Source organism: Phyllobates terribilis, unplaced genomic scaffold, assembly GCF_046119375.1.
Source record: "Phyllobates terribilis strain yellow unplaced genomic scaffold, ASM4611937v1 Scaffold_2__4_contigs__length_985480577, whole genome shotgun sequence".
NCBI classification, from domain to species: Eukaryota; Metazoa; Chordata; class Amphibia; order Anura; family Dendrobatidae; genus Phyllobates; species Phyllobates terribilis.
This window is the reverse complement of record NW_027362762.1, coordinates 334039858-334066891: the sequence shown is the minus strand read 5'-3', so window position 1 is coordinate 334066891 and position 27034 is coordinate 334039858. Positions and strand designations below refer to the sequence as shown.

The following is a 27034-nucleotide window of genomic DNA, read 5'->3' as shown; positions in this document are numbered from 1 at the left end:
AGGTGTGTTTGGGGTCATTGTCCTGTTGAAAAATAAATGATGGTCCAACTAAACACAAACCGGATGGAATAGCATGCCGCTGCAAGATGCTGTGGTTGCCATGCTGGTTCAATATGCCTTCAATTTTGAATAAATCCCCAACAGTGTCTCCAGCAAAGCACCCCCACACCATCACACCTCCTCCTCCATGCTTCATGGTGGTAACCAGGCATGTAGAGTCCATCCGTTCACTTTTTCTGCGTCACACAAAAACTCGGTGGTTGGAACCAAAGATCTCAAATGTGGACTCATCAGACCAAAGCACAGATTTCCACTGGTCTAATGTCCATTCCTTGTATTCTTTAGCCCAAACAAGTCTCTTATGCTTGTTGCCTGTCCTTAGCAGTGGTTTCCTAGCAGCTATTTACATTGAAGGCCTGCTGCACAAAGTCTCCTCATAACAGTTATAGAAGAGATGTGTCTGCTGCTAGAACTCTGTGTGGCATTGACCTGGTCTCTAATCTGAGCTGCTGATAACCTGCAATTTCTGAGGCTGGTGACTCGGATAAACTTATCCTCAGATGCAGAGGTGACTCTTGGTCTTCCTTTTCTGGGGTGGTCCTCATGTGAGCCAGTTTCTTTGTAGCGCTTGATGGTTTTTGCAACTGCAATTGGGGACACTTTCAAAGTTTGCCCAATTTTTCTGACTGACTGACCTTCATTTCTTAAAGTAATGATGGCCACTCATTTTTCTTTACTTAGCTGCTTTTTTCTTGCCCTAATGCAAATTCTAACAGTCTATTCAGTAGGACTATCAACTGTGTGTCCACCAAACTTCTGCATAACACAACTGATGATCCCAACCCCATTTATAAGGCAAGAAATCCCACGTATTAAACCTGACAGGGCACACCTGTGAAGTGAAAACCATTTCCTGTTACTACCTCTTGAAGCTCATCCAGAGAATGCCAAGAGTGTGCAAAGCAGTCATCAAAGCAAAAGGTGGCTACTTTGAAGAACCTAGAATATAAGGCATAATTTTAGTTGTTTAACACTTTTTTGTTAAGTATATAATTCCAGATGTGTTAATTCAGAATTTTGATGCCTTCAGTGTGAATGTACAATTTTCATAGTCATGAAAATACAGAAAAATCTTTAAATGAGAAGGTGTGTCCAAACTTTTGGTCTGTACTGTATAAGAACAGGTGAGGTCTGTCAAAATGAGAACCTATCCTTTGATGGTTATATATCTTAATATGTATATGGAAAGAGGATGTTTTTGAGGACAATCTCTTTTATATAATAAGATTCTAGCACATTTTATTTGTTTTTATTTTGGCATTCTTGTTTTGTGTGCACTATGAATTCATTCAAATACATTGATATATAATTTATAATTTACCTGTTGACAGGATTTATCCCAAATCATTATGGGTTGAAAATGACAACACAAATAGCTCTCATCATTATACAATTTTCTTTTCAATTTATAGAGAATAGAGCAGCCCAACCTTTGTTGTGATCTGTCATTATGTCTGAACTCAATTGAGTAAAGACTAGATATGAGAAACTGACTGATGTCTGTGTGAAATAGTAGGTTATCATTGTCACACACACAAATACTTACTCCTTATATGAGCTTAAAATAAATGTTTTATAGTTTTATTTTTATCCTGCAAAATATTGAGCACAGCAAAATTCATAGAGGCTGAGATGTAACATCTAATTTATTCTTGGCCATGTTATTTGGATTTATTCCAGCAAATGCTAACATAAATGATTATATTCCAGGATTGTTTGCTGATATATCAGATCATTAGAATTCACCCTAGCCAATTGTGGTTTTACAAATTATAGAGGGGATTATTCCGAATCATTTAATCTATCACTGGAAGTCCATTTCATGGATAACACACATAATTGTTTTTTTTCCATTCAGAAACAAAAGATTCAACTGAGCATTTTACTTTAAGTCATTTTTTGCTCTAATTGTTGTATTTTCCTATGTTTAATCATGGGTTGACTTAATGTCTATGCCATGATTTTGTAAAATGTATACCGTACCATTTTCTGATGCACTTGCTTGTCCTTAACTTACAATAAATCATGCTCTGTAATGAGCCATGGCCACCTGTCTTTTGTGAGGTAGTAACCATCCATTATTATGTGTAACATGTACTTATCCCCAAATAATATGGATAAAACCTGGCAAGACTGCTCTTCCTCATATCACTATTCATTCAGATAGCATGCAAGCTTTGTTCTTAGTCTTATATATAAAATGAATAGAATAAACAAAAGCACACAGCTTTGAAACAGAAGTTTTCTGTACACCATTAGGCTCAGTTAGGGAGGTAATCATTTTGAATAGACAAGACAGCAAGTTAAAGGCATCGTTTATTTGCATTTAACAAAAGACTGAGTAGAAGATTAAATTATTTGATTATCTCTTGGCACTTCAGAAGTACAACAAAAATTGCAGATTTGATTTGTGAGATGTTATATGACTATATGAATTATATGGATAATTGTGTTTAATATCAATCATTTTCTGTGCTTTGTTACTTTTTCAAACAAAAATCAACATGAAAGCATAACAGACAAAAGAGAGAGAATATTACAGATGATAGTCTTAAGAATGAAGCACATTGAACAAAACTTATACACAGGGGTGCCTAGTATAGGACCTAAGGCGGAAGTACATGATATAGGATTCTGTTTTTTGCATTTTTTTTTTACTTTTTATGCAGCCTCACAGGAGACAATCAAATTCAATCTATAGCCTAATATGTTGATCCAGAGGAATGCAATAGCCCCATGAGGCAGATGCTAATTTCCCCAATATTAGGGGAAAAATCTCTTCCTCTCTGCACATAAGGCTATTAGACTAGTTTCTTGGATCAATTTCTAATCACAGAATTTAGTACCTGTAACCTTGTAATATCATATTTTTCAAGAAAGGGATTCTACCGTCCTTAAATTTTTGCAGTGAATCAACTATTACAGCATCATATGGCAGAGAATTCGATAGTCTCAATGATTTTACAGTAAAGAATGACCTTCTGTGATTATGATTAAATCTTCTTTCCTCTAGATGAAGAGGATGCCCCCATGTCATCATTGCAGGCCTAGATATGAAAAGATCATTAGTAAGCTCACCGTGCCATCCCTTCACATATCTATATATTTTAATAAGTTCACCCTTAAGCTTTTGTTTTTTTTTCAAACTGAATAAACCCAAGTTTGATAACTTGCCTTGGTACTGCAATTAACCTATTGTCTTAGTAACTTTAGTTGCTCTTCTCTTCACCCTCTCTAGTTCAGCTATGGCTTTCTTATGTACTGGAGCCAAAAATTGTATGTAATATTCTAGGTGTGGCCAGACTAGTGACTTGTATAAAGGCAAAACTATTTTATTGTCATAAGCTTATATGCCTCTTTTAATTCATCTCGTCATTTTATTTGCCTTGGCAGCAGCTGAATGGTACAGGTAGCTAATTTGAGTTTGCCATCCACCCATACACTAAAGTATTTATCATTGACAGTTTTAGTATTTTTGAGGTAATACTGTACTTCCTGCTGGGTTATGCAAGTGACATTTAATTGAGAATTTATGGTATCCCTGATAATATTTTCTATAATGGGATTTTCTAGTGGTAATACTGTAGTGAATATGTTGAATAGATTGGCCTTTCCCTAATCCTCTTTCTCTATTTCTCACAGATTATTTTTGAGGGGTCAAACATCATTTTTGAGATTCTTATTTTTTATGTAGTTGAAGAATATTTCTTCTAGCCATTCTCTCCCACCACAGCTACATCCTCCCCATTAAGATGCAGCCCATCCCTAGTGTGGAGCTTGTAGCTAATAGAGAAGTTGGCAACCTACAATTATCCTATATAAATTACATGCATTGCTGACTGAAGGCTTTAGGGTGGTTTTGATGTGTTAGTCAGCAATGCATGTAATCTATATAGGATAAGTGTAGGTTGCGACCGTATCTCAAGTATATCCTGATACTCTAATATAAGTGAAGCTATTGGGAGAGATCATGAAACAGTGATAGATAGGAAACAAATATAAGGAAGGGTAAAATAGTTATCTATCTCTTTGCTCTGCTGACTACATGGCAGTTTTAATAATATTCCTTAATTTAATAGTAGTTAATAAAAGTTAAATTGAGTCTTTAGCTAAGGTTTATTTGCCTATAGCAATCTGTAATTATTGAGTGGGCCACCTCTTCTCACCCCCGGTACCTTCCTGGACCCATGAGGACAGGGGGTGTCTATGTAGAACTGTAACAATCTAACCTTGCGTGTCCCTGAGGGGATGCGGAATGTCACGTTGGTGCAAAGTAAGGATCTGTATCAGGTGATTTGTCTGACGTAGGGTCACAGTGGGGATCCTTCATATGTGGTGGCAGCGGTGAGATTCTGCATGATCTCTCCGAAGCCATTCCTCACAAAAGTATTTTCCATGAAGTTTTATTTTTCTAATAAGTATCCCTCTACAGAAACATAATATTATGCTACCCCAAAAGCATACCATGAGTCAGTATAGATATAAGCCATTCTCACCTCTGCATTAATACATGTCTCAGCAATTGCCTTCAATTTCATCTTTTGTGCTGAACAAGAGGGAGAGAGAGATTCTTGTACTATAAAAGTAGACTCTGTAGTCACCACATAACCAATTTGTGGATTGCCTTCATGGAAAACCTTGAAAATTCACAAACTACTCATGGTCTGGGTTATCAAGATGGAGATCAGTTACATTGTCAAGTTCTTTTGTCTCTGACATCAGTAATTTCAGTCAATCATGGGAGTCCTTCATGTATGGTATTGAAGTCACTTTTGTCACCTCTACTAGCGTCTCCGTCCTTTTCGACCTGTTCTAGAGCTATGTATTACTGAGTCATTTTCTAATTTTCCAAATCTGCCAAAATATTTGTCCTCCTTGTTCTGGACCAAGTGGCGACAACGTAGCTGGTTTCAGTATAGTACATCTCTTCATAGGGACATGTGATAGTGAAAATATCTACTTCCGGGAGGAAGAGAACTATGTAGCAATCCTATCAGTCAACACTTTAACGAGCCCGGCCACATGACTTAGATTAAAGTATAATTAAATAGTGAACCCTTTTGCAACACGTCATTTCCTTCTCACACATCTATAGTGGTCGTGCATATATTCTTCATATCTTATCTTATCTTGTCTTTTGATTGTAACTTTTATAAATTTTACTTTCATTCAGATCACCTGGGAATATGGATAATTTAGCTTGAAATACAGATTTCCATATCAGTGGGGAGAGAATGATTGAACAAATTCCCCGCCTCCAACATAATCTTGAATAGTACAATTCTTAATCTTCCTGGATACCATTTAGGAAAGCTGTTTTCACAATCAGCTTTTGCCTGTCTTCCACTATCCAGAATTCCCTTTCTAGTCTTTGTCTCATCATTTAATCAAAGTACATTTAGACACTCTCAGTGAGTTCAAACCATTTTTCTACATTTCTTTGGGATTCAGCTAGTAATACTGTGCAATAAAAATAAAACAGCAATTCAATACTGCCATCTCAGCTATCTGGATTTCAGTGTTTTACTCACATTTTCTACTGGGGCAGCAGCATCACCAGAAGGATTTTCTTTCCCTATGTTGTGTGCACTTCGATTTCCTGCAGTAGTAATAGCCATGCTTAGGTCTCCCCATGTTGCCTCATAGATGTTGTGTAATCTTTTCATTTATCTTTAGAAAGACTTGGGCTAGTCTCAGATGTTAGGGACAGCTGAAACTATTCTCATGATTTCTGAATTTGACCACAGCGGAAAGTAATTTTTTAGGCATTCCATTGTTAATATTTGACAGTATTAACTTAATAACTTTAAGTGTTTATATATATTTAAACTAGCATTTACCAATATTTTCAGATTTTTCTCTGCATGGACTAGTGATGTTATCTCAGCAAATCTGTCCTACTGGCACACTCTTCTGACAAGTGCTTCATATGCCAGTCTTAATGATGGTCACTTAATAAATTTAGTGCATCTTTTCAGTGGCGGAGTGGAGACTATATAAACATTTCTGGTGTAGGAAACACCACAATTTTTTACATGAGTTTGAAGGTCAGTTATTAGTGATGAGAGTGTGCTCATTTAACCCTTTCGCTGAGCATGCTCGGTATCTTCGGCATGCTCGTATACTAAGTTCGAGTCCCTGCGTCTGCATGATTTATGGCTGTTATTCAGTCTCAACACATGCAGAGATTGCCTGTATGTTAGGGAATCCTAACATGTGTTGAGGCTGACTAACAGTCATAAATTATGCAGACGCAGGGACTCAAACTTGATATACGAGCACACCAAAGATACTCGGAAAGCACCCGAGCGTGCTTGGCGAAAGAGTTAAATGAGCATGCTCGCTCATCGCTATCGGTCATAACTATGCCCCATTCTAACCTGTAGTCTCCCGAACTTCATCCATTTTGGTGAAACTACATGAAACTCGGGTAAAAATGTCAAAAGTTACTACATTTTTGCACATTGGGAAAAGGTTTTGTAACTATTCAAAGTGTTTTAAACCAATTTTCTGGAATAAACACTTTAATGTATCATCCCTAATGTGTGCCATATTGTCCCCACGGACCATGAAGCATCATCTAGTGGCTCAAACCAGAATTGCTAGCATAACATCCGCTGAGCCTGTCCCATCTTCATCGGCAATTTGTTTGTTTGTTTTTGTTGATTAGTTTCATTATTAAACCACTACAGTGCTGTCAGTAAGCCCAAAAGCTTAATTATCCTGAAACCTGAAGTAAAAGTGAGTTTTGTCTTCCTTAGGAGAATGTCTATGTCTGCAGAATTATTATGCAACTAAATGAAAAATTTAAATTTTCCCATCGCAAATGTTTATTTTCATCTGAGAGAATTCAGTGAGAATAATTGCCAAGCAACTAAATATGTACAAAAATACATTTATGACATTTAAAAAAATGTTTATCAGTGATCAATGTAGCCACCCTAATTTACAATAACAGTCATAAGCCTCTAATCTATGGACTCTTTCAGTTTCTTAATCTGTTGACGATCAACTTTTCAGGTAGCACCAACCACAGCCTCCCAGTCAACGTTCAGAGAGGTGCACAGTTTTCACTCACTGTAAATCTACTGTTTAAGAAAGACCCACAAGTTGTCAATAAGGTTTAGGTCAGGTGAGGAAGGGGGCAAGTCATTATTCTTTGATCTTTAAGGCCTTCACTGGTTGGTTTTTCTTAAAAATGCAAACTTTTTCCTGTCTCTCTGCTTGAAGAAAGTGCCTACTAAACATCAGCAGTATGCTTGGGAGGTGATCTTTAACCTGAAATGGTATTACTAGCTAATATTTAATAATGCAAGGCAATAGCAGTACCCCACATAACAACCCACTGACTCCTAGCACTCAGGTATAATTGCAGAAGAACATGCCTAGAAGCATGGTTGAGAGGTGGTACGGCTGACTTCAGTATTTCCCCTAAGTGGTAACTATTGAACAATTCCCTCTGACCCCTAGTTCAACCATGATTTAATCCAAGCTCATCTTCTAGTGTTCAACAGCATATTGATGGCCATGAAGCTGAGGGTGAATATGTTCTCAGTTACTTAAAAGTCAGAAACTTAAAGACACAATAAAACACAAAAAAGAAGGAAAAAAATTCTTACTATATTATCAAGAGGAGACCTCAACTGACTGACAAATCGCCAACGTTCTCATGAAAGGGAGGAATGGTAATAGCTAAGAAAATCAATGGTACATATTGATAAGAGGCAGTCTGCAATGCCAAACGTAGAGATCTCCTGCAACCCACTGCAGGACGACTGTCTGTCACCTCTGACACACCCGTGACAACATCATAATTACTACTCTCCACCCACTAGCTTAAAGAAATCTGAAAATTAGCAATAAGGCCTGCACATGGGAAAAATGCAGGATACACATCATATAAAGTTCAAAATTAATGATATACGTGAGTAGTTCATAGAAAGGGTTTCTACAACCTTTTATATGATGATGGACTTTTAAAGGTCCTTTCATATATGTCCATGGGAAAAAATATTTCAGATATCAGGTTGGCTACAATGCCTAAATTGGATATATATGTATATAGAGAGAGAAATATTAAATTGGAAATACTGATATTTCCTAATACAAAGCTTGTTTTGTGTTTCGCTACAACTATTAATCTTATATCCATAGGAGTAGTCATTATATTGTCCTTTCTGTGGGATTGTCATGGTAGCATTAGCAGACAACAGTAACTATATTTTAACATACTGTGGTGTGTCCATCACTTATTCAAACATTGCAATGAGTAGATTTAATTTAAAATGATGTCTATGCTCTTCTTAGTTGAATCTACCATGACAACCCAAGAGAAAATACAATATACTATAAAGTACTTCTGAAGCATTTCCGTCAGAAGAACAGAAATAGAACAGTATACTGTATTAGTATATGTCTCTTAATCCTGCACATATTCATTTTTACTTGTGATATAATATCTGATGTAAGGATGCTGTAGTGAATATCAACATATAAATGTTTCTGGAACTGTTTTGGTTGCATGTATGAATTTGTTAAATACTCTGAGGAGCTAGTAGATTTATATGGTGTGGTCAGCATTAGGGTCTTAAGTTGCATAGTTGGAAAACTTTGCTCTTTGTTTTGCAGGGCTCCTGGTGGATGAGGTGCCCACCAGGATCGGAAGGAGTTCGGTGGTTCTCTGTCTTTGTTGTTGGGAGAGTTGTCTTTGTTCTGCACTTCAGTATACCAGGCTTTCAGGAGTGGCTCAGCAGGTAGGCTGCAAGTTTTGCCATGCAAATCTTTAAGAGTATGTTTTTTATTGGAGAATTGATGAAGGTTGTCTTTACTGGAGCTGACTCAATAGTATGGGTAGTAGACTTTTATTGCCACTTGAACTTTGAGGTAATGTGAATAGGAAGAACAGTGCCTATTTTTAGATTAGTGCTGTATCCAGAATTAAAAATAAATTGACATTCTGCCTTTTATTTTTCCAACATTTTGCAATATTTTTATCAATGCAGTAAAATTCACAATGTATTAGTTTGTTTTGTGTATTAACCCCTTTCTGACATGAGACATATCTATACGTCCCTGTGACCTGGGCCTTAACGACCAGGTACGTACAGATACGTCTCGGCGATCATGCCCTCAGTGATCAGACTGCAGAAAGTGAAAGTCCCATAGGGGTACTAAGTAAAAAAAGTGAAAAAAAAAGTAAAAAAAAAAGTTGTAAAAATATTTTTAAAAAATGACAAAATAATAAAAAGAAAAAGAAAAGAAAGAAAAAAATATATATATATTGTACACATAAATAAATATTATTATTAAAAAAAAAACAATAAAAGTACACATATTTGGTATCGGAACGACCTGATCTATAAAACTGTCCCACTAGTTAACCCCTTTAGTGAACACCGTAAAAAATAGAAATAAAAAACAAAGCAAAAAACAATACTTTATCATCATACCGCTGAACAAAGAGTGGAATAAAACGCGATAAAAAATGAATGTAAATTGAAATGGTACAGCTGAAAATATCATCATGTCCCGCAAAAAAAAAGCCACCATACAGCTCCAACAGTGGAAAAATAAAAAAGTTATAGCTCTCAGAATAAACCGATGCAAAAAAAATATTTTTTATATAAAATTGTTTTTATTGTGTACAAGCGTCAAAAAAATAAAAAAATTATATAAATGTAGTATCGCTGTAAACGTACTGACCCAAAGAATAAAGCCGTGTTATCAATTTTACCACATGTGGAACGGCATAAAAAAAAAAAATAATAATAATTCCTGAATTGTTTATTCTGCCTCCCAAAAATCAGAATACAAAGAGATCGCAAAATGTCACGTGCCTGATAATGGTACCAATAAAAATGTCAACTTGTCCTGCAAAAAACAAGCTGTAACATGACTCTGTCAGCTGAAATATGGAAAATTATAGCTCTCAAAATATGGAGATGCAGAAACTAGTTTTTAGTGTGTGACAGCAGCCAGATATAAAAACCCGATATAAATGCTGATTTGTTCATTCTGCCTACCAAAGATCGCAGTATGGCTCGGCTCACATTTATCCTGTGCTCTGCGCTCAATGCTTACATTGGGATTTCTGCGTAAATCTCTGAAATATGTGATTCAGATGGAACCCTAAGCAGAAGATTCCATGTAATGAGGCAGATGGAGGCACTGTGGATGCCGTCTGGCCAGTGATCTTACGGTGTCCGTCTTTTTTTATTAGGCGTGCATAAAAGTGCCGTCGGCTATAGTTTTGTGCACCTCTGAAAAAAAGGACATCGCTAAACAGAGGCCAGACGGAGTCCAGAGTAACTCTGCTGCCTCATGATAGTGAATGGACCCCTCGAGGGTTTCATCTGAATTATTTCACTCAGAGATTTAAATGGAAACCCCGATATCAGTGCTCAGTGTAGAGCACAGGATATATGGCAACATTTTACATACCATTTTGGATCACAATAAAAGCTTCAACTCAATCCACAAAAAAAGGAAGTCCTCACTCAGGTCTGTCATCTGTTAACTGAAATATAGGCAGCTTCCACGTTACTAGTAGTACGAAGGCTCTGGAAAAGTGAAATGGCCCTTGCCCCCAAAAGAAAGTCAGCAATTTCTCTGCTCCCAAATACAAATGCCCACCTCCATTTTGAGCTCCACAGTCTGCCTAAGCCACAGTTAGCGTCCACATGTTTGCCATTTCTGTAGCGATGAGAACCCATCTAATTTATGAGTGCATGTCTCCAGAAGCATAAGCTGGGCATAGCGTACTAGTCACTACAATGGCAGTTTGCAATTTCCACTTAGCAACATCCACTGCTGCTTGTTTCTGGAAAACACCCACGTAGTTAAAATCCTCACCAAGCCTGTAGATAAATTCCCAAAGGGGTATAATTTCCAAAATGGGGTCACTTAAGGGGGGATTCTGTTCCTCTAGCACTCAGGGTCTCTGTATATGGAGTCTGCATACTATTCTAGGAAAATCTGCTCCAGGTGGCAAATAGTGCTCTGTCCTTCCTGAGTCTCGCAGTATTGCTAAACAGTACTGTGCAGCTACATATGGGGTATTTCTACATTCAGCAAAAATTGTGCAAAAAATTTTGGTGCCATTTTTACCCATTTCCCAGTGTGAAAATGTAAAATCTGCAGCTAAAACAAAAACGTGGTGGTAAAAATGTAATTATTCTTTCTTCACCGTCCAATGGTGTAAAATTCTGTGAGGCACATGTGATGTCAACATGCTCACAGCATTCCAAGATGAATTCTTTGACCAGTGTAGTTTGTAAAATGGGGTCTCTTATTGGGGGGTCCTGCTGCTCTGGCACTTTAGTGACTCTGCCAATGTGACCGGGCAACGTCAAACCAGCCCAGCACAATATGAACTCCAATATGGCGCTTCTTCCCTTCTGAGCTTTGCACTGTGCATCAAAAGTAGTTTTTGACCACATATGGGGTATCGGCATACTCAGAACAAATTGCACAACAAATTTTGGGGTCCATTTTCTCTAGCTATCTTTGTAAAAATGAAAATATTGAGAGCTAAAATAACATTTTTGTGGTAAAAATATATTTGTTTCATATTTACAGATCCACATTGTAAAACTCTGTGAAGCACCTGTGGGTTCAAGGTGCTTACCACACATCCAAATAAATTCCTTGAGGGGTCTAGTTTCCAAAATGGGGTCACTTGTGGGTGTTTCCACTGATTAGGCACATCAAGGGCTCTCCAAACGTGATATGACAACCACAGACCATTCCATCAAAGTCTGCGTTCTAAAATGTCACTCCTTCCTTTCTGTGCCCTGCTGTGTGCCCACACAATAGTTTTGCCCCACATATGGGGTATCTGCATGCTTAGGAGAAATTGAACAACAAATTTTGTGGTCTATTTTCTCCTGCTACCCCATTGAAAATAAAAAAATTGAGGCTAAAAATACATTCAAAAAGTCAAATGGCACTCTTTCCCTTCCAAGCCCTGTCGTGCCCCCAAACAGTGGTTTTCCCTCACTTATTGGGTATTGGCTTACTCAGGAGAAATTGCACAACAAATGGTTTGGTGCAATTTCTCCTGTTACCCTTATGAAAATGCAAAATTTGTGGCTGAAAAACATTTTTGTGGGACAAATGTGAAAATTTTATTTTTACGGCTCAATGTTATAAACTTCTGTGAAGCACCTGAGTGTTTAAAGTGCTCACCACACATCTAGATAAGTTCCATGAGGGGTCTAGTTTCAAAAATGGTGCCACTTGTGGGAGGTTTCCACTGTTTAGGCACATCAGGGGCTCCCCAAATGTGACATGGCGTCCGCTAATTATTCAAGCAAATTTTACATTCAAAAAGTCAAATGGTGCTCCTTCCCTTCCGAACCATGCTGTGCGCCCAAACAGTGGTTTTCCCACACATATGGGGTATCGGCATGCTCTGGAGAAATTGCACAACAAATTTTGGGGTCTATTTTATCCTGTTACCCTTGCAAAAAATAAAAAAATTGGATCTAATGTAAAATTTTTGTGAAAAAAAAAGATAAATGTTCATTGTTTTCTTCCACATTCCAAAGATTCCTGTGAAGCACCTGAAGGGTTAATAAACTTCTTGAATGTGGCTTTGAGCACGTTGAGATGTAGTTTTTAAATGTTGTCACTTTTGGGTATTTTATATCATAAAGGCCCCTCAAAGTTACTGTGATATGGTACCTAAAAAAATGGTTTTGTAAATTTTGTTGGAAAAATTGGAAATCACTGGTCAACTTTTAACCCTTTTAATTTTGGTTCTAAAATTGTGCTGATGTAAAGTAGACATGTGGGAAATGTTATTTATTAACTATTTTGTGTGACATCTCTGATTTATGGGCATAAAAATTTAAAGTTTGAAAATTGTGAAATTTTCAAAATTTTTTGCCAAATCTCCGATTATTTCACAAAGTGATGCCAGTCATATCAAATAAATTTTACCACTATCATGAAGTACAATATTGTGTAAAAATAATCTCAGAATCAGTGGGATCCATTGAAGCGTTTCACAGTTATTACCTCATAAAGTGACACTGTTCAGAGTTGTAAAAATTGGCCTTGTCATTAACGTGTAAACAGCCTTCAGGGTTAAAGGGGATAATTTTAGCTGCTATGCAACTTAAGTGTTATGCAATATTGGAGCTCTCTGTCATTACATTCTAGTAGCTGTCACATTTTTTACTGGCAGTCAATGCTCTTCTTGCGAGTTCCACTTCTTCATCAGTGCTCAGTGTTTACAAACCTCAGTGCTAGTGCAAATCACTGGGCTCAGCGATTGTCGGCACCATAATAATGTAATCATGACTTCATCACTGCAGCTTGTCAGTAAAAATCAACAAGAGCGATAGAGGTGCATCACTGGTTCATAGGAAGTTAAGTAATGCTAAATTAAGTTTATTTATATTATGAGCTAGCAATACCGAAAACAAAAAATTGTGCCAGTATAATAGAAATTATAGCATAGTTAAAAATCAATAAATTTTATTGAGTATAAATATAAAAACATAAAAAATCCCAAGATACAGACACACAAACAAACAAATTGGTGGGTGAGTTACTGTAGGAACCCCAATAGTATAAAGGTTTAAAGTTATGGAACAAGATATATGTTGTTGTCTATATTGGGATTTTTTTTTACATGTTTTTATATTTATACTCAATAAAATGTATTGATTTTTAACTTTTCTATCATTTTTATTGTCCTGTGTAATGCAGCGACTTGCGGCATTACTGTAATGGTCCAGGATGAGTTTTGGGCTGACCATGTACCTCCCCGTCAGGTGACTGATCACATGACTGTGACATCAGCACAGGTCCTGTGTGTGTTGGAATATATAAAAATCCTGGTAGTTTTGAGACAGGGTGCGTAAGGTGTGAGGCCTGTTCCCGTGTGGGACACCTCTAGAGTGTGAGGCCTAGTGAGGCCTATTGAAGCCTGGTGAAGCCTGAAAGGCGGAGGCTGGATCCTTAGGTGTAAGCGATCCCAGTAGCCTTGGAGGGCCGGAGGTTTGGAAGGCAAGAGTCCTGGAAGGCAAAGGCTGGATGTGAGGTGAGACCACATACCAGTAGCCTTTGAAGGAACGAGGGCTGGAGACCCCCATCTGGGAAACCGTAAAGCCACAGTGGTGGCAGAACAAATCTGAAACAGCTAAAACCCAGCAAAGGTAAACACTGCATTATATGGATGTTGATTTAAGTGACTTTGCGGGAGGCTGTAACTGGAGCCAAGTGGGCCTGTCTGCCACTTGAAAGGCTCCTGGACATTAAATGTAATATGTCGGCGAGCCACTGAGTTGGACTTGGTTATAGCAGTTATGTTGTATAATAAACTGCTGGAGTGTGAAAACTGGAAAAACGTGGCTTGTGTGCTTTAATTGATAGGGTGCAGCAAGTATCCCCCAGTATGATGACTAGCGCTGCCTTACATGTGGTGGAGAATGCGGGCAACCGCAGCCCGGTTGCTAGGGGCAACTGCAGCCCGTTTGCTAGGGTCAACTGCAGTCCGGTTGCTAGGGGCAACTGCAGCCCGGTTGCTAGGGACAACGGCACAGGATGGTGAGTGTGGATACAAGCATCTTGCTGTGACTCGTCGGGGTCACGAAGATTAAAGCATCTTGCTGTAACTCGGCGGGGTTACGAAAATTGTCTTCGCACTCAAATCTGGTTTACTGTAACTCGGCGGGGTTGCGAAAATTGTCCTCGCACTCAAAACCTGGTTTGCTGTGGCTTGGCGGGGCCACGAAAATTTTCCGGGGAGAGCGGTGTGAAGGGTCTTGTGTGAATAGTGTACCGCGATGGCCATGAATGGTGCAGTATCTCCTGATGGAATGAAGAAGGGGTTAGATGACCAGCTGCAAACGTCCTACAGAAAAATGGAGTGTCCTGAAGAAATGCAGGAGCAGATAAAGATGGTTGTGAAGGGAGCAGCAAATGAGACTGAAGCTATTGAGCGATTAAAGTGCCTGTTAAAATCGCAGCAGCAGGCATTTGAGAAACAACAGTAGGTATTTGAGAAATGACAACAGGTCGTGGTGCAAGAAGGGCAGGAGCTGTTGGCCCTTTACAGAAAGGCGGCAGCGGACCATTCTGTGAGTTCTCCTGGAGCGCCAGTATTGTCCCAGAGTGCCCGGGGAGGTGGTAAGACATGTTGTGAACTGGGTCCTAAGACTATTGCTGATTTTTTTTGTAAAAATTCCCCTACCAGTGTGGTTGTTCAAAAGGGGGCAGAGTCTAAAAAAGGGGCGGATTTTCACAAGATCGTGGAGTATAGAAAACCAAAATTTGTTACTGGTTGTGGGTTGGTACCGCCTAAAAACGACAATTTGACCGTTGATAACGGGGTAGCTCCAGTAGAAGGGGTTGACGTCAAAGTGGGAGGTGACCTGTTAGTCCACAAAACCATGAGGAGTGACACAGACCCCGTTGCTGACGGTGACACTATGAAAGTAGAAGGAGAGTTCAGTCAGGAGGAGCTTGACGAGGAGAGAAAGTCCCCCTCTCGTCGTTGACGGCGCAAGGGCCACAAAAAGGTTGCTCCTGTAGTCTTTGCTGAAAGTGAAAATAAAGAAAATGTAATACTGGGTGCCTTTATTCTGAGTATGGATCCTCCTTTAGAAGCAGAAGAGGAGGTGACGTTGCCAGTAGCAACCTCCAGTAAAGTTTCAGACAACTATGAAGAGTTGGATGCAGTTCTGCAGATTCATTACAAGCAGGATGATTTACTGGGACAGAAGGATCAGGAACCGACAGCCCTGAAAGAGGAGGCAGTCAGTCATGACCAAGAGCTGGAGCCTATCAGGCAGCAGTTTCAGAGTGACGTACAGAAACTAAGGAAAAACATGGAAAAGGGTCCACAGACCAGCGGAGTCTGGAGTCTGAATGGCAGAAAATAAACCAGGTTGCAAGGAACTTGCAGCGAGAACTGGAAGAAAGCAGCGAGGAAGTTAACCAAAGGAAGGAAATGTTCCAGGAAATTAAGGAGGACCGCCGCAAAGCCAAGAAAGAGTATGGTGAACTCAGTGGGGAACTGCAACAAATTAAGAGAGACTATGAGGATCTCCTCAAAGTTAAGGAAAAACTAGAGGATGATAAGGTGGATGCAGACCACATGTGCCAAGTGGATGAGACCACTCTGCAGGACACCTGTAATGAAAATGGGGATCTCCGCAGAAAGACCCTAGGTCTGGAAGCTCAGGTGAAGGAGCTGCAGATGTTCTGTGATAATCTCCAGAGGGCAGAAACGTGCCTTAAGGAAAGAATCAGCAAGATGGAAGCTGAGCGGGAAAAGATGGAGGAGTCTATCGGAGAAGCCCTAGACCAGGGTCAGGAGTTGGCCCCTGGAGATGGGAGGTATGAAGCAAATACCTCCTCGAATAATGCGAGCTCGGATGATTTGGTGGATGTAAGAGCCGAGATCAAGGAGCCCAAGGAGAAGCTACAAGCCCATTTGAAACAAGAGACGCTTGAAAGACTGGCTGTCGAGAGCCGAGTGGGTGAATTGGAGACAGAGAGGTCCGAGAGAACTCTACTGTTAAAGGAGCAGTTGAAGCAGGAAGAGCTTCAGAGATGTGCTGCTGAGAGGCGAGTAGCTGAAGTAGAGGAAGAAATTGTCGAGCTCAAAGTTCGCCTGGCAAAGTACCAATCAGTGAAGGAGGCCTCCTTGGAGAAGGAAAGGGGCAAACAAGTTGCGCTTAATTCTTTATACCATGTGAAGGTGGACCTGAGGAGAATTCTGGAGTTCATAGCAGTGAGGCAGCTCAGGGGAAGTATACAGGGTGAAAAAGCTGAAAGTCAGTTGTCCCTGAAACCTGAGCCGGTTGATTGTCTGGAAACCACTGGTGAGACAGAAACCTCTCTGTACAAGTGCCTCATAGATGTACCCGAGGATTTGAGAGAAGAATGTACCAGTGAGTCCGTGCATGAAGAGTTTAAGAAGGCTGTGGGAGCCTGTAAGGTGTACTCGACCTCAGAAGCTAAACAGCTGGTGGTCCTGTCCACGACCAAAGTCACAGTGAAGAGGGTGGCGATCTTAAGTGACATGCACTGCTGATGTATTCGCACGAAGCGGTTTCTCCGGTTGAAGACGGAACAAGCCGTTAGACAACTGGAGCTTATGAGAAAAGCTCACAGTCTGCGGGAAGAGGTCATCCGGGTGCCTCATGTTCTGGTGAGAAAGCTCATTGGGAGAAATGGTCAAGCCATGCAGATGATGGTAAAGAAGTCTGGTGTGATGAGAGTAAGCAGTCCACGTGATCGACAGGACTGGATACCAGATGAAGACGACATGGTGTCATTCTCCGCTGTAGGAACGGAAGAAAGTCTTACATATATACGCATGCTGATGGACTACCGAGTGACCTACCTGCGAGAGGTAGAACAGTTGAATCTCGCTAGACTGCGAGTGGAAAGACAGAATCGTCTGAGCGGCAGAAGGTGGCAGCCATCTAGAAATTGTGAGACCAGACAGAGAAAGGGCCCCCTAAATAACAGAACAGCTGCAGCTGAAGTTAGGGACCTTTCAAGATTTCCTGAGAGTAGTGGGCATGGGTTTAGAGGTAGTGAGACCTCCAGTAACTCAGGTTTGAGAGGCCCATACAAACGACCCAATAGAGTACAGAACAGTACGGAGTCTAACCGGACCTTAGATACCAGGGCGTGTGAGTCACACTGCTGTATGGACCGCTGGGAGGGGGGAGGTCTGACAAGGTTATGACTGACCGCTGGGAGCGGGGGAGGTCTGACAAGGTTACGACTGACCGCTGGGAGCAGGGGAGGTCTGGCAAGGTTACGACCCGGAAATGTGACTTGACGCAGTCAGTGACAATGACAGATGGTAGGTCCCTAAGGAATGGGCTAATGTCGTTGACTAATGTTCCAGGGGCTGAGCAGCGCAATTGTCAAGTACATGGTCTTGGTGTGAACTGTGGGTTATAAGGTGATTGTGTATATCATGTGTTCAACCCCACAAGTTTGAACAGAGGGGGGGGATATGTAATGCAGCAACTTGTGGCATTATTGTAATGGTCCAGGATGTGTTTTGGGCTGACCATGTACCTCCCCGTCAGGTGACTGATCACATGACTGTGACATCAGCACAGGTCCTGTGTACGTTGGAATACATAAAAACCCTGGTAGTTTTGAGACAGGGTGTGTAAGGCGTGAGGCCTATTCCCATGTGGGACACCGCTAGAGTGTGAGGCCTAGTGAGGCCTATTGAAGCCTGGTGAAGCCTGAAAGGCAGAGACTGGATCCTTAGGTGTAAGCAATCCCAGTAGCCTTGGAGGGCCGGAGGCTTGGAAGGCAAGAGTCCTGGAAAGCAAAGACTGGATGTGAGGTGAGACCACATACCAGTAGCCTTTGAAGGAACGAGGGCTGGAGACCCCCATCTGGGAAGCCATAAAGCCACAGTGCTGACAGAACAAATCTGAAACAGCTAAAACCCGGCAAAGGTAAAGCACAGCGTTATATGGACGTTGATTTAAGTGACTTTGCGGGAGGCTGTAACTGGAGCCAAGTGGGCCTGTCTGCCACTTGAAAGGCTCCTGGACAATAAATGTAATATGTCGGCGGGCAACTTTGTTGGACTCGGTTATAGTAGTTATGTTGTATAATAAACTGCTGCAGTGTGAAAACTGGAAAAACGTGGCTTGTGTGCTTTAATTGACCCGGTGTAACGAGTATCCCCCAGTATGATGACTAGCGCTGCCTTACAACTGGCACAATTTTTTTGATTTCGGTATTGCTATGACTGCTGGTGCTGATTGGGACACTTTACCCTTACCTGCACTTACAAGTCTTTGATGTTTATTTATTATATGCTAGTTGATAGGTATTTAAAAACTATAAAAGCCACCTTAAGCCATACTGAAACTACAAACCCTTTATTATCATGCTGTGGGAAAGCCTGGCCGGTTATATTAAAGATGAGTTACCAGGTTGAGACCTTACATTTACCTTGGATGAACACATTTCTCTGGCAAAAGGATTGTCATCAGGCCCAGAGATACTTTAGAAGTCTGATCATTTCCATTAGGTGCTAAGGCCTGCACAGACGATTCAAAAGCTATTGGAAAGATTGTGGAAAGCCTGAGACTTTGACACTGAGTATAAATGCAGGCATAATAACAGTCTATACCTGTACTCCAGTGACTCCATGGCTCACTGTTTAAATCTGTCCTGTGAAGGCATTAAATTCTCATGTCTATGGTATGAGAATAGGCTAATCTAAGTAACATTTCCTCTCTATCACAAGATTTCTATTTCTGTTGACATATCTTGCCTAGCAATTCTACATGACAGTATTAGTTTTTCTAGGATAAGGATCATGTAGGAATTTCTTACACAAATCCTTAGTTTCCCATCATCTGGTTCCCATATGTAGAGATGTCACGCCTAAAATTATCTGGGAGATAAGAGTGCTCCATCAGAGATAAATTATCTTCTATGTCTTGCAAAACACTGTCTTCTCCTTTTAGGACTTCCACAGCTCCAAAAACATTCACCCATCATAGAAAATAAACCTAAATGCATAATGAACTAGAGCTGTGGGCAGATTACAAATTAGGTGAAGAGAATACATTGATGACTGCTTTCAATACCTGAAATGGGTACTTTGTCTGTTTAACTTCTGATCTCTGTAAAGCCCCAACTATCTACTAGTAATTAAACAACCCAATCTGTAATTTTTCATATATTTCCACGATCGACCACATGCTGATGTTTCTTCTGATTTGAACACTCATCGTGTTAATGTCTGTAAATTTCTGCAGTGTCTTATCAAGAATAATCTTTAGGCCTCTATGTAGAAAGGTCTTTTCTTTTTTTAAAACATTTTTATATTTACATATTGGAAGAAATAACAGTGCACAAGCATGACAAGACAAAAAAAACACATTTGGGAAACACAGAGATACATTAAATGCTCAGACAGGAGAGGGGTGTATAACAATGAATCAAACGTATAAAAAGCATTTGTGCATAAACATCACAGATACCCAAAAATGAAGAGGGATGAAAACTTTGGCAATGAATATAACTGTACATCCAGAGTACAAGGTAAATATAATTTCCATCATAAGGAGTACAGTTACGTATGATGGATGGCACAGGCTCAGGTATTATGCATAGTCAGTCTTATGTTGTATGTGCTGAGACTGATCACAGCTCCGATCCCAACACCTAAACCTCTCAGTAGCCAGTCAGTCAGTAGAGAAAGCAGCAAGTGCATTGTTAGAGGAAGGGAGATTACCCCTTCTTATCAGGTTATGACTGTTATGGCGGCCTGACAGTGGCCTCAGTGTCTGACATATTCCTTAGCCAATCAGAAACCACTGGGGGTTAGGCCTGATATGCTAAATATCAGTCACTGACCACTCATAGGTTTGATAATGCACTGTAGTGCATAAGTACTACAGTGTATTATTAATACGATCAAAGAATTGCATTTCCAACTCCTCTTATGGTTCTAGTGAGTTCTGTAAAATAAAAAAAGAAATAAAGAAAAGTGTTTTTAAGAGTTATATTAAAAGTAAAAATAAAAACCACAAAATCACAATATCATATTTGACATCACGTTTATAACAACATGTAGTTTAAAATTATAGAATCTTTCATTATGTATGGTTAACACCAATGAAAAAAAAAAGAAAACCTTTATCGTAATTGCTGTTTTGTTAATCTTGGCTAAAAAAGCAAACTAAAAAGTGATCAAAAAGTCATATCTACTGTATTCCAAAATTTAATTTATAAAAATTACAGCTCATTATGCAGATAGAAATATAAAAAGGTTAGGGCTCATAAATTATGATGACCAAAAAAAAGCATTTTCTTTTATAAAGCACCACTCCAGAAGCTACAGTAAAAGATGAAGATGGCAGTTGGTAAGTATGAGAGTAGGGGCAGGGAACTTAGATTAGTAGCACTACTCTAGCGCTGAAACAAAAAAAAAGCTGAACTGGTGCTTTAAAGTGATTTTTCTTATAAAAAAAAGTAAAAATAAAAAACGGATAAATTGGATATTAATTTAATTGTATCAACCCACAGAATAAAGTTAACATGTCAATTTTACTGCCTGTGAACTTTGTAACAAATTTCATTTAATGTTTTTCATTTATGTATGCCCACTAAAAAAAAGTTAAAGTGATCAAAAAGTTTTATGCATCCAAAAACGGGCCTGGTAAAATGTACAGGTTGTCCCATGAAAAAACAAGCCTTGATGCAATCATGGCCAAAAATTTGGAGAGTGACAAATTTTGGTTTTCACAAAGTTGCTGCCTCATTATTTTTAGATCTTTAAGTCAGATATTTTGATGGTTACTGAAGTACAATTATAAGCATTTCATAAGTTTTTAAACATATCATGTTCATGCAAAGACTCAATGTTTACAGTGTTGACCCTTATATTTCAAAACCCCTGCAGTTTGCCCTGATATGCTGGATGTTGGTTTCTGGGCCCAATCCAAAGTGACGGCAACCCATTTTTGCGTAATCAATGCTAGGAATTTAGCACAATTTCATTGTTTCACCTACAATATACCAAAGAGTCTCAATGGAATTAATATCTTGGGAGTTTCCTGACCATGGACCCAAAATGTCAATATTTAGTTCACCAAGCCACTTAGTTATTACACTTTTGCCTTGAGTCATGGTGCTCCATCATACTGGAAAAAACATTGTTCACTATTAAATTGCTCCTGGATCATTGGGAAAAATTCCTATTGGAGGATGTTTAGATGCCATTCTTTATGCATGGCAGTGTTTGTAGGTAAAATTGGAATTGAGCCCACTTCATTGGATGAAAAGCAACGCCACACATGATTGGTTTCAGGATGCTTTACTGTTGCTACCTTTGTTTCTCTAAACAATCATTATTCCATATGTCCCAAACCGTCTGAAGTGAGATTCATCAGAAAAAATAACTTTGAAGGAAATACAATGATTGGACTGCAGAGGAATGGGTAAATGTATTTTCTCTGATGAAGCTTCCTTCCGACTATTTGGGACATCTAAAAGAACGCCAAAAGTAAAGCATCACTCATTATCAAAAAAAAGCAAGTTCATTGTTGCTGCCTACTTTCTTAAAGTGAATAGAACAGTGTCGCTGCCAGGGACAATAGCAATCATGAAAAGTAGAATCCAGCTCAAAGGATAAAATCTTCCACTTTATTGATTCAGTGTTAGAACATCATTATATCCATGTGTAATCCATAGATTAGAACATCAATGAGTTCCTGGTGCTCGCTACACCCTTACGTATGATGTCATCTATTCATTACATTTAGTATGGTTTGACATCTGTACAAATTATAAAAAGTAAACTCAATTTGTGGAGAATAGCTTCATTGGGCATCACATTTCCCATGAAAATCCATACAATCTGGCAAGTTCTGATTTTTGCCAGATCCCCTCATATCTAATCAGCACTGTAAATATTGAGGGGGATTCATTAAGGTGCTTATGACATAAATCTGGCGCAAACACCTCAATATGTCGCAATATCAGCAGTTGCGTAAAAATATTGCGACTTTTGTCGTTGATACATTAGTCCTGGTCCAACTACACCATTATGGGAGTGGCTTCGGCGAGGCATGATTGGGAAGGAGCATGGTCATGCCCACCAGTCAAACTCTTCATGTTAAGCCATTAAAGTGTGTAACTTATTCCACAAGTGGGCTGGCATACATTTTTGTTGATAGCATACGTTGGCTACTGCTTCTTAAGGAATCAGGTCAGTGTACTCCAGAGAGCACTATATTAAGACTGGTATGCATTACACCAGTCTTAATGAATTGCCACCTCAGTTTTTGCATAAACCTGATGTTTTTGTCAATAAAAGTTGAAAAACGTATGAAATGGTAATAATTGTACTTCAGTTAACCACAGAAACATTTGACTAAGAGGTTTAAAAACACTGAAGCAGTAAGTTTTGTGTAAAAAAATTTTGTGTCAGCTTCAAATCTTTTGGCCATGACTCCAGCTCCATTTACAGAAACATAAAAATGTATCCCTGTCAGAATATGGTGACTAAAATGACTGCAGACTTCAGCATTGTGCTAAGTGGCGCTGAGCATAGGATTAAAAGAGTCATTTATTGGAAAAATGTTCTTTAAAAGTAATTACCATTAGATACAAAAATGTGTCAAATAAGCTTGATAAAACTATATGCGAAACGCGCATCGGAGCAATGCTGGCTGGCTCAACGGGTAAGAAACACCACTTTTAAGCTAGTCCCTTGTTTGACTTTATGTTTATGGCTATTTGACCCTTTACTGTACATGGTTATTTGAGACTGGCTGTATAGGTGTCGTACACATTGAATACTGCTTGATGCCTTGGATTTATCTGGTTGCTCTCCATTTGTTTTCCTCCTTATTTGACACATTGTTTTATCTAATGGTAATTACTTTTAAAGTGAATATTTCCAATAAATGACTCTTTTAATCCTATCAGTAGTCTATGGTTACTCCACTTTTTCTTTTTTGTTCATTATGTTTGGAGAACTCCACCGTTTGATTTTGCGGTTTTATTTCATCATAAGGGATGCTATATCCTAGTCCCTTACCTGAACAATCATTATGTGCTATAGGAATATTTTCTTTTCTTCTAGTGCATATTATAGATAAATTAATTTCAAACATGTGAATAATCATTGATTTTGAAACGCATAATGTCTTTACTGTCATTTACTTCCAGAAGCGTGAACAAAATAAATTCTTTACATTTTTCCAGTGCTAGGATTTATTTCATTTCGTTTTCAATTTAATTTTGTCCTAGGGTTAAAAAATATGTAATTATGCTGGGGCAGTGGGGTTCCCGTTTAAGATTCTGAGCTATCAAATATTTGTATAGACATAAATTGGTACTTTACCTAATGTTGTTAGTGAACTTCACTCACTGTTCCAGTGCAGATTAACTAATTAGGCTTTAAGGGATCAATTCATTAGTACCAGCATTGTACATGCCTGTTTTAATGAAGGGGCGTGTTGGAGTAAGAGACATCTAACTCATTAAGAGGTGCTCACTACTTAATGATTTTGGTGCATCTTATCACTGGCATGCAACTCCATATGCCTCTCCAGAAGTGTTGTTCAGAGAGGGATTAAAGTAACTTTTATGAAAACTTTTCACCCACATTGACGCAACTGGCTAAGGCTGCCGTGAAAACCCTAATAGTCTCAATATTTTTGTGCATCTTCCGAGTTGAGCAAAAACATTTTGATTTGTTAAGGTGCTTTACATCAGAATTGTGGCATAAACACTATACCGAATCAGCCCTATATTCTATAACTTTGCCCCTTAAAATTTGATCTTTAAAATGTTTTTTTTAATGATACTATGAAATAAGTAACTTCAGAAATTCCTACTATTTGGCATGATTTTTTTAAGAGAACTTAATAAGATTATAAAAACTATAGTCCAGTTCTGTACTTTTCTACAGTATGTGGCAGTGAATATTACACATAAAATGCATATCATCTGCTTGACAAGTCTACAAGTCTATGCAAGAACTCATATTCTTTTAAAATGACAAGTTGTCCTAAAAAATGATGTTTTAAACAAATATTCTAATCAAGATGGCTTTTCCCCAAATTGAATTAATCTTGGCAATCCTTCCTACCCCATGAGAACTTTGCAAGTTTGGCAGAGAGTATTTCATTATAGTGATCATTTCAATTTGAATAGATCTTTCCACTGCCAAGTGATGCCTGTATAACATTGAAACATTAAGTAAAAGGCTATTGAAAACCATTTCATTCTAGTAACTTCTAGCTGCAATTTCAACTTTTTTCCTTCCATGTTATATCATATAACTTAATTTTGTAGGTTTATTTTTTGCTATTTATATAACTGATATAAGCTACAGACTTATTTTTATCACAGTTAAAACTATAACTGAACAAAATTTCTAGTAAAAGATTAGCTTCACAGTTTTGACACAAATGTTAACAACTATAGAGTTACTTAAGTTTTATTTTATTTTTTTACAATTTTTTAAATTCCTTTATTAGGGGTTTTGTCTTTATTTTGTATAAAACATGCATGTAAGTGGCTTTCAAACTCCTGTATTTCCTCAGTCTGCCTTTAGATGTGTTGATATCAGAATGTGCTCATTTGGAGTACAAACAATGGCAAATTGAGATTCTGGTTTGGCTTTTATACTATGTAATGTAGGAAGGCTCATTAAAGGGTCGATATTAACTTTTAGGATGGCTACTTCCAATTAGTGACATTTGAGTACAAGTCTTCTTCCTCTCTGAAGAGACTATGCATAAACCGCTGAGGTCTGGTTAGCACAGAAGTGCACAATAGGGCAATACAGCAAAAGAAATGAGAGAGGGTAAGGGTGATAGAAGTACTCACCTGAGATGGTTGTGCATAGGCACAACATTAATAAGAGTCTTATAATGCACGGCTGTAGCCCCATGGCTGGGGGAAAAATTCTTCCAGATAGCAATTCACATTAATGGAGAGATCATGGCACCTGGGCTGTGCTTGCGGAAATAAAGGCTTTTACTAACCAATAAGTTTCTGCACCGGTATGGCTCCTTTTTCAAGGTCAAAAAATCAAATGTTGGTTTGACAGATCATATGAGATTTCAACAGAAAAGATTCACCAGTTTTGAAAGATCTAAAATTCTGTGCATTATGTAAGAAGCATTTGCAGTAAGAGCATTTTTTTTTTCAAAGCATCTGAAACTTCCCAGGGGTTGTGTAATAGACATTTGCAAAGTTTGAGTGGTTAAACAGGACTTTAGGCGGCTAGGAGCTAAGATGTTCCTCAAGGTAGGTGCTCTTCTGAAGGTGATTCTTGGATGATTTAGAATAAGGGGACCTAGAACTGGATTCCTTTGTAAAATATGCCAATGATTATATAAGATTTTCCTTAGAGGCAGATGAGCAGAGTTGTAGGCAGTGATAGAATTACTCGTATATTCATCATTAGCCTTTATTTGTTTTTCAATTTTGGTTCCAAGCACTATTGTTATGTGAATGCACTGATTTGTTTATTGCCATGTTTAATTACATTTTTTGGATAACTTTTGGATTGAAAAGCACTCTATGAGGACATCGGCTTGTTGTCTTAAGTACTTTTTACTGCTACAATTGTGCTTGATCCGCTGGTATTGATTTTATGGAATGTTAGTTAACCATTTTTCATATCGTGATTACTTGAGAAATGGATATAATCATTAGTGTCCGATTCTTTGAAATAGGTTATAGTGATGATGAAAATATCCTGATGGGAAATCGTCAAATCTAAAAAATGTATTGAACCTTTATTGACAGTGGTTGTAAATGTGATACCCGAACTGTTGTAGTTGAGTTCTTCAATAAAGTGTGAAATTTCATTGATATCACACTTCCAGATGAAGAACAGGTTGTCATTATACCTTTTACAGCTTATGATGCTTGCAATATGTTTTGATTGGTATATATGGTGGTCTTTGAAGCCACCATGAATAAATTTACATAACTTGGGGCTACCCTCATCCCCAGCGTGGTGCAGCATTTTTGATGGTAAATATGGTCTTGGAAGGTAAAATAATTGCTACATAAAATAAATTCGAGACTTGACATAATGAAAGATGTGTGGCTGGATGATTCTCGGGTCTTTTTCTAGAAATTCAGAGGTGTATTGTAAGCCAATAATGTGTTCAATATTTGTATAAATAGCAGAGACATCTAAAGTGAAGAATTTAAATAACTCATTCCAATGGACACCTTTTAATATCCTAATTAAGTGGGCGGAGTCTTGTAAGTGACTCAGCAAGTTTTTGGCTTGCGAAAATATTTACCCCCTTGGCTTTTTACCTATTTTGTTACATTACAACCAGTGTTTAAATATTTTTGTAATCTGATTTGTGTGTGATGCATCAGCACTAAATAGTCTAGGTTAAATTTATGGGATCAAATAACTAAAAATTAGCATGTGCATATGTACTTATCCCTTTTGCTATGGAGCCCTTAAAAATTT

The 27034-nt window shown here is 38.6% G+C and overlaps 1 protein-coding gene across 3 annotated transcripts in view; it reads left to right on the top strand.

The window, feature by feature from the left end:
- The window catches only part of GABRG3 (gamma-aminobutyric acid type A receptor subunit gamma3), a 1111975-nt gene that overhangs the window by 407270 nt on the left and 677671 nt on the right, over positions 1 to 27034 (top strand). The window contains exon 4 of one of the 3 annotated variants that reach the window (XM_073664537.1): positions 8689 to 8813. The exons of the other annotated variants lie outside the window; for them this stretch is intronic. The gene's annotated coding sequence lies outside the window, so the exon portion shown is untranslated. The remainder of the gene's footprint in view (positions 1 to 8688; positions 8814 to 27034) is intronic. 3 annotated transcript variants of the gene reach the window in all.